At 30.8% G+C, this 13,922-nt stretch overlaps 1 protein-coding gene across 5 annotated transcripts in view; it reads left to right on the forward strand.

The window, feature by feature from the left end:
• Positions 1-13,922, forward strand: part of LOC140443479 (ras-GEF domain-containing family member 1B-like) — a 1,395,894-nt gene that overhangs the window by 822,567 nt on the left and 559,405 nt on the right. The window contains exon 1 of one of the 5 annotated variants that reach the window (XM_072534787.1): positions 11,554-11,896. The exons of the other annotated variants lie outside the window; for them this stretch is intronic. The gene's annotated coding sequence lies outside the window, so the exon portion shown is untranslated. Of the gene's footprint in view, positions 1-11,553; positions 11,897-13,922 lie in introns of those variants that run through there. 5 annotated transcript variants of the gene reach the window in all.

A 13,922-nucleotide genomic window follows, 5' to 3' on the forward strand; every position in this document is an offset into this window, starting at 1 on the left:
CTCATTTTAGCTTCTGAAACTACGTACGTACCAAATAAATAAGTAAAATACACAGACCGTAATCGAAACTCATGAATCGTCCCTAAATCTCAACAAGAACAAACCACTATATAAAGCCAACAAAAAAAACTTTATTTCTAGTACTAAATTTAAAGACATGGTGGGTTTTTTATTTGTTTGTGTCAACAAATGCATTGTGGGTAATAACAGTTGGCCAATCCTCAAATGATTTATTTTTTTATACACTTGAGTGCAAAACAATCGACTCAAAAGCGATATTTGAGATTACACCTTCTGTTTTAATGGAAGAAGTATGAAAATAACAAGACGTAATGTGCAAACAGTAACTTTATTATTGAACTTACAAAAACCGCTATTTTATTATTTGGAAGACGCATTATAAAAACAATATCCTATACGAACAGAGTTTCTCAAATATTCATCATTGGAACTATCCCAAGAAAGACATAATGAACAGAGAAATCATCAATTACGAAATTTTTTTATTTTTCAATATCTGATATTACCACCCCTATTACTAATTACACTTTCCAGTCGATTTCGCATGGATCGCATTACTTTCCTAATAAATTCTTGAGGCATTGCTTCTCATTCATCATTAAGCGCAGCCCTCAATTCCATTATGCTCCTTGGTGCATGATTTCTGTTTCGGACCCTTCGTTTAAGCTCATCCCAAACTTACTCTATTGAAATTATGCCCGGGCTCAACGCAGGCCAATTTATTGTAGGTATACCGATCTCAGTCAGATAGGTGGTGGTGACTCGTGCGGTATGAGATCGTGCATTATCATGCAATAAAATAAAGCATCACCAATAAATCCCACGTATGGAACCACATTTCCTCCAAAATATCTCTGATGTAACGATCCGCCGTTAAACCTCCACCACGTCCTCCACCAGGCACGAAAACCAACTCGGTTTTCCCATCCATGGAAATGCCTGCCCAAAATATACAAGAACCGCCTCCATATGACACAATTTCTCGTATACAACATTGAGTAAATCGTTCTCCTGGCTTCTATAGACTCGACGCCCCTTTTCGTTGCCATATAGGCAGATCCTACTTTCGTCGGAGAATAATACCTGACTCCATTGATAGTCGTCCCAATCCAGATGTTCGCGAGCAAATTCTAGTCGCCTTTACTTCTGGGCTGCAGTTAGCTTGGGACTCGTAGCTGCCCTTTTTGGTGTCAGGTTGGCTGCTTTAAGTCTCCTTCTGACTATCCAAACGCTAGCAACCACCCCTCGCACCTCTCTAAGCTCTTCTTTGAGATTAGCACCAGTCAAATGTCGATTTCCCAGAGATTAAATACAAGAAATCGATCATCTCTCTCCGTTGTTGTTCGTTTACGGCCTCCTCCTTGTCGGCGGACATAATCACCAGTATCTTGGTACCGACGATATACTCGGGACACAGCAGATTGGCTTAAATTTAGTCGATTTGCCACGGCCCTCTGGCTCAGGTCTTCTCTCAATAATGCTACTGCTTGAGCTGCTTTGACAGATGTGGTATCCATTCGTTATGCAGTTGCGAACTTAATTGACTCATGTTTTAGTGCATCGCTATGGAAATTGATGCCTACGATGTTAACCGAACGCGTTAAGTCGGTGCGTGTCGATTTCAATGAATCAAATTCTGACCCCCTCTCTACGTGTTGCATTATTTATTTGTAATACGTCACCCGATTTACCAAAAACCAAAACTTTTTTCAAACTCAATAATGAGGATAATAATTGTACAATAAATATTATTAAATTTACACCTTTTAGATTGAAACAGGAGATAGACTTTCGCAAAATAATTTTGAGTCGATTTTTTGCACTCCAAGTGTAGTTAATTTGATAGTAACGATTTTTTTTCAGGTAATTTTCATAGTAAAAAAAATTTGATTTCTCAAATTTTCGACATTGACCAATTTCTGCACACCTTTGGGCACTAAGACCTTGATTACGGGTTTTATATCTAGGTGTGGATTCTGAATTCTTATGTTTCCGTTATCCATTTTTTTTCATTCCCAGAGATTTCGACATACCAAAGGAATATAAATAAAAGTTAATACTTATGCGTTGGAGAACATGTCAGGAATATGCCCATTTAGGAAGCATTATATCCTGTGAGCAGCCGTCTCAAAAGTCCGAATAGCTATGATGATTGTCGACCTCTGCCGCGAAGATGGCACTTAAAGAAGAAGAATATCCTGTGAATAAACGTACAGACATGCAGAGTAAAATATCGAGAGGTAAAGCGGCATTGTTCAAGTTTTTCTTTTTAAACTTTTGAAACTTTTTGAAATTCGATTTGTTCTATCTCATCTTTTTTGGAGTACCTACCTAGTTTTGTATTAAGTTAGAGTTTGAAGCTTTTGGCTGTTCTCGTAATATTCGCTCTAACCAATCTGTGGTCACTTCCGGTATAAAATTTATTGAGTACTGACACCTCGGTGTATATGTTTTGTTATTTATTAAAGACTCTAGTCTACGTCGTTTTTAGTTTTCTTACCTAAGCTGATCCAGGTCCATTACGTTGTTTAGATTTATTAAAGAAAGAATTGAAGAAAGATTGGATATATTCTCTTTGGCTATCTTTGGTCATTCATCCTTTCGGCATGACCATACCATTTCAGCCTTTTTTCTTTCTATAGTTTCCATATCTACATAGTCAATTCAAAGAAGCAACTTTTTCGGTCATACAAATATTTGTCTAAATGTTTACACCCCTTCTCCCCATCTGGAAGTGCTATTCTAATAACAAAGTAATTTCTTTTTAGTTCTGCCAAAGCACAGCTCCTGTGGCAGTGCTAATAGTATCCGTATCTAAACTGAATTTTCCTCCTTGTTCTCTTGTCTTAGCATGAAGAGCTCTTTGCAGCTCTTGCAAACGTTTTTTGAAATTCAACATTCCGTACATATCCTTTGCACTTTTCGGCCAGCTTTGTTAGAACAAATATTAACATATTAACAAATTCTTTGACAAATCATCGCTAATATGTGTATAAGCCGAGGTTGTTTCTAATTTCGTGTATTACTCGTATTACTTTAACTTTCTCAAAGTATCTCATAACTTGATGCAGTCTAAGTATCTAACTTACTTAGATAACTTAACTCGTCAAAATATTTGCCGCACAATTTTAAACTAGCTGTACGCAATCTTTGGGAACACTTTCCTCAGATTCTTGAAATGCTTGTTAAATAATCTTTCAACTTACAATTACATCATCATCACCATCATCCAGCCTTTATTGATCACGACCACTGCTGGACATAGGCGTCCCTTAAACTTCTCCATTCGTTGCAATTTTGTGTTCTTTGTTGCCAATTTTTGGTGATAAGCCTGATCTCGTCAGGGCAAAGTGTAGGTGGTCTTCCTCTACTACGTTCGTCTGCTTTTGGCCTCTCTCATCTGCTCTTGGTTTTCTCATCATTTATATTATTTGTCAATATCCACTTTTTAGGTCGAATATACCGAAATACATAAACCCGGGAAACTTGTCCAAAATCATCTGTTCTGGGCAAAGGATAATCCTTTTTCTTTATCAGGGCTACACGTGAGATCAACAGACTATTAAATGGTTCAGTGACTTTTTTTGGCTGATTGGCTGGGCATCCAAAATAACAAACATTGTAGTTTTGAATAAATAAAAAACGAAAAATGAAAATAACCGCAGTGAAAATTTACAATACCTAATGTACACATTTCCATTCATGTTATTAAGTAAACTATTAGTTAGAAGTTGACTAATACAACGTATATGATTAACGAGACTGTATTCAAGATATACTTTTTCTAATAAGAAGTTAAAAACTGATATGGATTACCAGGAGTATTTTTTCGTAAAGTATTGAAAATAGAAAGTGTAAGTATTATTTTTACTCAGTGTTTATTCCAATAAAAATGTTTCTTGTATACATGTTTTATAAATTCGCAAGTGCCGAATAAAGATTACTACTATTATTAGTCACATTTATTCATCATTTAACTGGCTCTTTCACTGTCACGTTTTACGGTCGATAATTATGTTTGATTTATGAATGAATGTATAACTATTTGTATTATCTTTGCAGGATGTATTTTGATTCCATTTAAAATTATTCAGCTTTGACTTGCATGGATCTCCATCTATTTTCACATTACTCTGTAGTACCGATCCTAGGTATTTAAAACTATTACTTTTCAAAATCAATTTACCATCCAAAGTTATCATATTATTTGTAGTAATTCATCTTTACATGAACATTCCAAATACTCTGTTTATATCCTAAGCTTCCTGATCATAATCTATTAATTAAGTTAAACTCAGAAATATCTTACACGGAACTCTAAAATCAATAAAATTGGAAATGTAAATAAAAAAAATACTTTCCTACGAATTTCTTTGTTTTATCGATCTGTGATTAATAAAAACTTATCATTTTCAATGAACACTTTATTATCACTTTATAATAATGTAAACTACATATTACATGTAAAATTATATTGGCACGTAAAATTAAAGTCTTAATGGGTTCATAACGAGGCGCCGACCCTCGCTCCGACCATAGGATGGTATCATAATCGATCGATAGGTAAAATAAATGCATTATTTTAAATACGAGCCTTCACTGTCAATACTATGGTCTAGGCGAGGATATAATGCTATTTTCTCCGTTATAAACGCACCCTTACCTTAGAGAAAGCAGGCGATTCCTTCCTTTTTTCATTTTGGTATCTTATTAGTTTAGAATAAAATGATCGCAAATGATTTATATAATTAAATAAGATATAACTAAAACAAGAATTAATAAAAATGAATCAAAGACAACTAAAAACAAAAAAGCGGTTTACCATAAACGAACTTTACCACAACATAATTACATACCTTTCCTCGTTTGTAGGTTCTGCAGAATAGGGTAAATATTCTAGGAACTTGTGTCCATTCTTGAATGTACTACACAACCCTTATTCAAACGAAACGTAAGGATGAACCTGGACCAAGACTTCACTATCCATGCAATATGAATGGAAGAAATGCTATATGCGCTATTGCCAAGTTTATTAAACTCTAGTGATATATATATATATATATATATATATATATATATATATATATATATATATATATTTGTTTTTAGTACAATCCTGAGCCTTCGATAGTAAAACTTAAGCACAAACCTGAACCCCGTTTACGATCCTGAACCTGTATATTGGTTCAGGATTGGTTTCCTTATATAACTGACATATGATTTAAAATTTACAAATTAAATCATTTTTTTTTAATTAGTGGTGCCATCAGCGGACACAACTGCCTAACTTTCAATTCAATATGTCATTCGGAATCCAAGAGAAACCTGTTTGTATTGTGGTTCAGGATTGCATTTTTTAGTTCAGCCATTTGCCACTTTGGCGCTGGAAACAATTTCTTGAATATACATGATTTTTATATACATCATTACAATTAGTACTATCCTGATCCATACTATGTGGCAACATTGCTTTGTCATTATTTTGTTTAGAGAATTGGGGAATTCTATTTTTAGTCAAGGCCAAAGAGATTTATTTTCAATAGATGGTATAAGATATTATTATTTGATTGTAACAGTCGTTTGTTTTGGTTCAGGAAGGTGTGTTTAAAAATGAATAATAATAAAGGACGTTGTAAACTGATGGTTGATATGTATTTAGGGAAAGGTTAATTATACCAAAGGTATTAAACTAAATTGTCATTTTGAGCACTTTGGCTTAAAAATCTAGATGAATTGTGCTTATTTATATAAGTTAATATTAACAGAGGTACAGGGTGTCCAAGTAAAATAGTTATTCTTGATTTTAATTCATATTTACAAAAAGACTGTGTCAAGAGTTTATTAAAAATTATTATAGGCGATTTTCTTATCGAAAGAAGCTGATTTGCAATTTGGGATGATCATATTATCCGGTTTTTAGGATTTGTTCTAAATAATGTTTAAAAAAAAGTAAGTTTTTATTTTTTTAACCAAAAACGTAATTAATAGAGGGGAATTCTGTGATACATCATTTTAGACGGCTTATGAAATGTTTTTAGTAGTCTGTGATATCTCAAAATATTGAGTTCCTGTTTAAATTCATTTTATATAGGGCATCCCAAGTAAGAGAAATCCTTCTTTTTGCTAACTGTTATGCAAGATGTTTTAAAAGTACTTCGATAAACCTCTAGGGGAATTATCTTAGAAAGAAAAGTATATCTAACTAATGGACATTGATGTCTTTCTGTTTATATTTTTAAATTAGTATTTTAACACTGTCAGTATCTCAGACGAATTTGACTAAATTAGCACTATTACATGTTATTTAGGTTAATAAGTTTAAAACCTTTGTCTCTATTAGTTAACAATAGCGCAAAGGGGAACTGTTTATGAGGAGAACTTTCAACTATCAATCATACCCCTGAAATTTTTCAAAATAGTTTTGAAACATCCTGTGCAAAATGAACCAGAAAAGCAAAGAATGAGAAAGGATTTAAAGATTAAATGTATAATTTTTAGACAAAAACGTAGAAAAAATACACTTTGATTATTGCTCGAAAAATTCGGAGAGTAGCTTATATCCAATTTCTCAGATACACGTAAATAAAGATTCAAAAGTTTAAAGTTCAAAAGAGAAAAATGGAAAGGGGAAAGACGAAAAAGAGCAACGTTTAACGAAAGTAAATTGGCCAAGTTTAAATAATATTTTATATACTTACCTAATAATAATGGGTCTGAAATGCTTTTTTCTAATCTATTAAGCTCGAAGAATAAAATATATTTTTTAAAATAAATTTCCTGTATTTACAGATACCCTTTTGTATCAAAATGTTACACTTCTTCGACATTCAAAACATTAATCATGTGCTAAATTACCAATATTAAAATATCTCGAAAATAGTTAATATTTGGAAGTTCAATGAAATATAACTATCTTATTCAAAAATGAATGGGTGTCAAAATAGGTTAGTTGTAAATTATTGAGTGACAAAAAATTTTAAGCTGATTTCTTCTATTTAATATGATGAAAGTGGGGATATCTCGAGAACATACAAATCTAATAACATAGGGACCCAGATCAAGCAATAAATATGGATTTTTTATCCGACGAATGTGATTCCTATGCGGAAAATAATAATGCTGTGTTTCTACAGAAAAAAAAATTAATAACTCGTCTAACACATCCAAAAGCGAATTTATAGAGGATGACGACGATTCCATAAATATCCTAATTATATGCCATCAGAAGACGGCCGAGCTAAAAAAATGGGTAGCTATTTTTTTGTTTAATTGTTCTTAAATTTGGTTAAACTTTGACTCTTTCTTGCAGTTCTCAAATTTAAAAATGCCACAAAAAAGAGCCATCCACAAATCTGTAACAGCAAACAGTGTGAGAACGATTCGTTAATACTTGAAGAAGTGATTGATAGAGAGGAGCACGGGAATGTTTTCCATTTTGCTAGACATATTTCTAAATCGCACTTAGAAGAAATTGACGTAGTTAACATATTATGTCATAAGGTTAATTTAAAAGAGAGATGATTGGCTTTATGAAACTTAAGGAAAAAGATAAGAAAAAATTTTTATTGAAGCATACCAAAATTTGTCCGTCTAATTATGATGAGAAAAATAATAGAAGACAAACGTCCCAAAGCGACGGACAAACTACTTTGCTTCTACACCATTTTCTTAAACATAATGATTTATTAAAATCAAAAATTTTCTTCAGAATGCGTGCAGACGACATAAAAGGCCGTCAGAGTAAAGGCAAAATTGATTTGGTAAGACAAAATATGCGAAGACTCGCAAAACTCTTAGACTACAAGACTACAGAATCCTGATATTAAGAAACTTATAGATATTCTTCGCCCAAAGCATGTTCAACTAATAATTTCTGGAGTTAATAAAATAAAAAAATATAAACCAGAAACAAATAATTATGAGTCACCAACGTTGGCCATAAATTTTGGGACACTTATGAGAAAATGTTGCGACTTAGCATATATTATTCTTGTTCAGATAGAAAACCCAAGCGATGAGAGAAAAGAACTTAAAATATTAAAAAGTCTTTTAAAATCCCAATGGTGTAATGAAGTTTCTGCTCAACATGTACCAATTTAAATCAAAATAAATGGAACAAGGAAGAACTTTTGCTGCTTATTAACGACCTCAAGAAACTTAATATTTTTTTTTGCAAACATCTGCAGAAGAATTATTTCACAAATTGAAATCAGGTGAATATGCCAAAAAATGTCAGTTGGAGAGACCTGCGAGTATAACAGCAACAAAACTTCGAAAGCATTTGGCCACCATTATTCAATTTCTCCAATTTTCCAATAATGATATGGAACAATTAAGCAAATTCATTACAAATGACACACATTACAAATGCATTGCAATTATTATCGTTTGTCAAAGTATATCAAACGGCTAAAATTTCTAAACTTTTTTTCTAAACTGAAAAATACAAAGTTAAAACAGATGAAACTAACATTAACTTAGCTCCTCTCTCTGATGCGGAAGAGGAAGAAATGGAAAATATCTTGGATACTCATGATAATCTAAACGTCGATTGCGAGATTCCATCTACTTCAGCTAACTGAGATAATAACAAAGAACCTCAAAAAAAGATTGGAAATTTAAAAAAGAAAATATTTATTGATAGAAGAAGATCATGGACAAAACAATAAAAAAGAATTATCGCAAAATACTTTTCCGACATTAAAAAAAGAAAGCCTTTCATTAAGGTAAAAGTGCAACACCTTATTAAAGAATATCCCGAGGTAATTAAAGAAAGAAAATGGACATGCATCAAAGCTGTAGTTTATAATATATATACAGGAAAACTTAAACATTAAACACCCATTTTCTAATATTTTTTAGTTGGTTTTTAATTTTTTTTTGACTGTTTTGAAAGACTTTCTTGTTTTAGTTTTGATCTGATCTCTATCACATTATTCTTATGTTTGTAGGCAAGTTAAATTCCTATTACCTAAGCTATAATAAATAGTAGAGTCAAATTAATGTACCAATGTAGCTACTTTTGATAATAAATTAATGCAATACTTTCCTGATTTATTTTTTTTTTAATATATATCGCCGTTAACCAAAGCTCATATTTTTGACATTTATGAACTGGAACGTATGGTTTATTTATGGTAGTGATATGACGCCTTCGCTGTTAAAATAATCGGTAGACAGGACTTATTGTTTACATATTTTAGGATTTCGGATATGTACAATTAAGGGAAAGTAAAAATATACTGTTTCTGACTCTCAAGCAAACACATACGAAAATTTTCCTAAGAAATCCCATTTTACTTAAAACTGGCAACATCTCTTAGGCTCAGGTTTGTGCATATACAAGTATGTTTAGGTTCAGAATTGACTGAAATAACAAGGGGATCAGGATTATGTCATTAATAAGTAAAATCCCCATTTATATATCTTTTAAAATATTAAAAATTTCTTTTGTATATATACATTTTTGAAATCGTTGCTAGAATTAATGAAGATAAGCGTGCCATAGGCAGCTCTAAATACTCTAGATATAGGAGGTTCAGGATTGTATGGTTTTTCAGATGGTTCAGGTATGGTATAAAGATGTATATATATATATATATATATATATATATGAACACCATCTTCATACAGAAGTCACAAAATTGATTTTGAAAACTCCAGAACCATAGCTCCTTTCCGCTTCTATAAACCAAGAATTATCCGAGAAGCCATAGAAATTGAAAAAAGGGATTGGAATTGAAAAATTTGTCAATATCGGCCAAACCAGTCAACTGCTTCAATCCAGAATTCGTTCTCACAAATATGACAAGAACAACGTCACTGCGCTCACAAAACATGAAAATGAGAAGAAGCATAAATTTGACTTCAAAACATCAAAATTTTAAAAACCAAACAAAACAAAAAGAAGAGGGGAATACGAATCATTAGAAATAAAACGAAATATCAACGCAATCAATGACAAAAATGATACACAGGACCTAAATAAAATATATTTCAATCTGATTTAAATAATAATAAATATACTTAACTATAAACACCATAAAAAACTCTTAAACTCATAACATATCTCCACTTTTCCTTTTTCGAAAACACCAACGATACGCCTATATAAAAATAATTATATACTAATGACAGTAAACCATGAGATATCAGATATCAATTTTATTTCAGTCAATTCATTAATGTCAGTGCCCCGTTTTACGTTTTGCTAAGTTTTTTTATATATTTTACAATCACTTTTTGTTCCTAATCTTGTACATTTTAGAATATATATATATATATATATATATATATATATATATATATATATATATATATATATATATATATATATATATATGTATAGAATAACTACTTTCCATTTAAACTGTGATTATCACCAGTACCCAACTAGGTAAAATGACTTCATCAGAGTACCAAAACATAATACAGCACGATTTGAAAAATCCAAGTATTATATGGGTATGACTATTTTTCAATCAGCTTGACAACAATATTAAATTTGAAGCAAATTTAAATAAATGACGAGGTAAATTAAAATCTTTTCTATTGCAAAATTGTTTCTACAGTGTTAGGGAATATCCGGGTTATGTAAATAATTAATTCTATGTACTTTTTGTCTTTAAATTCTGAAATTGTGATGTTTTATAAATATTTATATTTTTTACTCGACTTGTCCTATATTATGTAAATGTTTTTTTAGCATGAGTAAATTATTATTATTATATGTATCATTATTATAGTTATTGGCCTCGAATAACTGGTCTTTAATAAAGGTTAGGACAAAGTCCTTTCTTAAGTGTGAGATTGTATAATCAATATTATCTTTTAAAAGTTATACCTGTAGCGAGCACGTCAAGCCTAAACTTAGCTTTATCACTTTGAAGCTTCAAACTTTTACGAGGCAGTTCGTAGACATTTTCCAATTATTTATCTCTTAAAATAATCGTAGGTGGTTTTAAAATTTTTCTAGTTTTTATTATGCCTTGTTCAACTATGGAAGATGATAAAGCTGTTTGTTCTGATTCGACATTCGTTACTGAAACAATATTAGAAAAAGAATACTATATATATATATATATATATATATATATATATATATATATATATATATATATATATATATATATATACCTATATATATATATATACCTATATATATATATATATATATATATATATATATATATAGGTATATATATATATATATAGGTATATATATATATATATATATATATATATATATATATATATATATATATACCTATATATATATATATATACCTATATATATATATATATATACCTATATATATATATATATATATATATATATATATATATATATATATATATATATATATATATATTATGTAAGTACTTCCCTCTATAAATTTTCCCTCAAATAAATTTTCAGTGATTACTCTCTAACTTGACAAGATCTGGCAACGTCGCCATTGGTAACACCACTCTCCAATGGCGGCATGCGCAGCTCTCCAAACTCCGAAATGACTCATTCCGATAGTTGAATTCAGTCTGCCGGTCAGGTTGTATGTTGTATCATTTTACTTTTACTGTAATAGTCGTGTTGTTTGTAAACATTTGAGAGTAAAACGTGTTTTTGACCCCTTGTTCTCATTGAAATGTCGTTAATAGAAGTGTGTTCTGCATAAAACCACCACAAGCATCTTACGTTACAATTGATTTGTCCTACTTTTGTTTTGATTTGGTTGGTTTGAAACCCTGAATCTGTGTTTAGTGACAGTTATGTTCTGTTTTTGTATGTGTTAAATTTTGGTTTAGTTCTTATTTTGTTTGCTTTGTTTGTTGTTATTTTTATTTCTACACCTGCTGACTGTCTTAGAATATACAGGTAAGGCACACACTTTTTTATTTTTAGAGGTTAAGTAGTAAAAAAGCAAGTTACGTTTAATTTTTAGATAATATTGAATTAATACCGTTAAACATTTTTTAAAAACATTAATTATATTAGGGCACTTCAAAAACCGAACGGATTAAATAGATGTAAGCGTTTTATTTGATTTCTCTAAATGATTTAGACCTTGTGCATACACATTGTTGACATCGGTCAAGCACCACGTTTATAAAATTTGTTTACCCCAAAACCACACGTTTATTTTATCATACTAAAAGGACCATTTACATTTTTCTACCATAATTATTAAACTACACTATCTGGGAAATTATTTCGTGCTAATAAACATTAAAATTAACGACGACAATAATCAACGCCACTACTTATGGATAGTTTAAAGAGGTTTTCTTAATAGCATGTAAAGTTAAATATTATTGTATATGAGATTAATACAAACATTACAACAAATGTAAAATGAAATTCTCAATAAAATCATAGTGATTTAATTAATCCCATATAAAATAATATTTTACATAAACTTGCCTGTCCTGTAACGTGCGAATTGTCGACAGTTAGTTAGTTACCTGAACCTAGATTCTTCCTTGTACAAAACCGGCATGGGATTAACTACCTATAACCAAAACCTGTTTTGATATCTCGGAATACAACTTTGTTGTGGTTTTTTGTTTTGCAGGATAATATTGCATGAAGATACTGTTTTTTTTATCAACACGATATTATTTTACACCTGTTACTTGGAAGATAAAATGAGTTAACACGATTACTATAGTAAATTGTAATTATATAGTACGCTTGTATTTGTTTACATAGTGATAAATTCGAACGATTTTCATGCTTAACTGATTGTACATTGAAAAAATATATAATAATATAAACATGTGTGTATTACCTACACCCACGCGATAAATGTTTTTTACAGGTACATACTAAAGATTATTTTTTTCTCTAAAAAATGTAGTAATCTAGGGGCGGACTAAGGCCTAGGCACTTTCCTGGGTCCCGAAAACCAGGTTTTTAATTTTTATTTAACAGAAAAACGTGATGTGACAGAAAAACAACATATTTTTTCCGCCCATTTTATACCATGCCCAAATCATTCATTAACAATTTAATTGGAAACGCTGCTGCCCAAATTTGCATGGAAATGACCACTTTTTCAAATATCGTTCAGGAATTGTACTTTTTTTTTTCAAGCTCTACACAATAGGTGGAAGCATTACATAAATTTTGTAAAAGCAAACACCTCTACCACCTTCTGAGTAAAACCTATTTGTAACACCAGGTGGTCTAGTCGTTCTGATCCTGTGAAATCCTTAAAAGAAAATTATGAAAAAATTAAAAATTCATTGTCATTTTTCCTCAAAGAAAAATGAAAAACCATTAACAAGCTCTGAAGCCGCCGGTTTACATAAAAAACTTGATACATTTGAATATGTACTGTTAGTTACTAATATGGGAAAATATTGTAGAGAGAATAAATCCTTTAAGTAAACAAAAATTCTTCAACAAAAAGAGGAATCCCTAAATACAGAAGTTTCAATATGTTTCATTATAGATTTCTACAAACTGTTTGAGATAATTTTTGGCAATTTAGAAAACGAAGCAGAAAAAGATAAAGATACTGCATGTACCTACTAATGATAAAACCGGTAGAAAATACGAAAACTATTTCATGATCAAATTCCAGAACTTGAAATGGGGTTCAGTGGTAAAGAAGATTTTTTTAAAGTTAATATTTTTTGTTGTATGCGATTCTTTAATTATCAACATTAAAAAAAGATCTGACGGATATAAAACTATTAACAATAAATTCAAAACAATTTTTCATCATAATGATGTTAGTGACTTCAATAGAGGAATTAAAATGTTATGAACAAGATTTAAACCTAGCAGACCTGAAAGATGAAGTAGGTATTACATTTTAAGACTTTTATCTTCTTCTTTAGGTGCCGTCTTTTTAGCGAAGGTTGGCGATGACCTCTGCAAAGTCTTCCCTATTTTG

The sequence above is a fragment of the Diabrotica undecimpunctata genome, chromosome 6 (genome assembly GCF_040954645.1).
Source record: "Diabrotica undecimpunctata isolate CICGRU chromosome 6, icDiaUnde3, whole genome shotgun sequence".
Classification (NCBI taxonomy): Eukaryota; Metazoa; Arthropoda; class Insecta; order Coleoptera; family Chrysomelidae; genus Diabrotica; species Diabrotica undecimpunctata.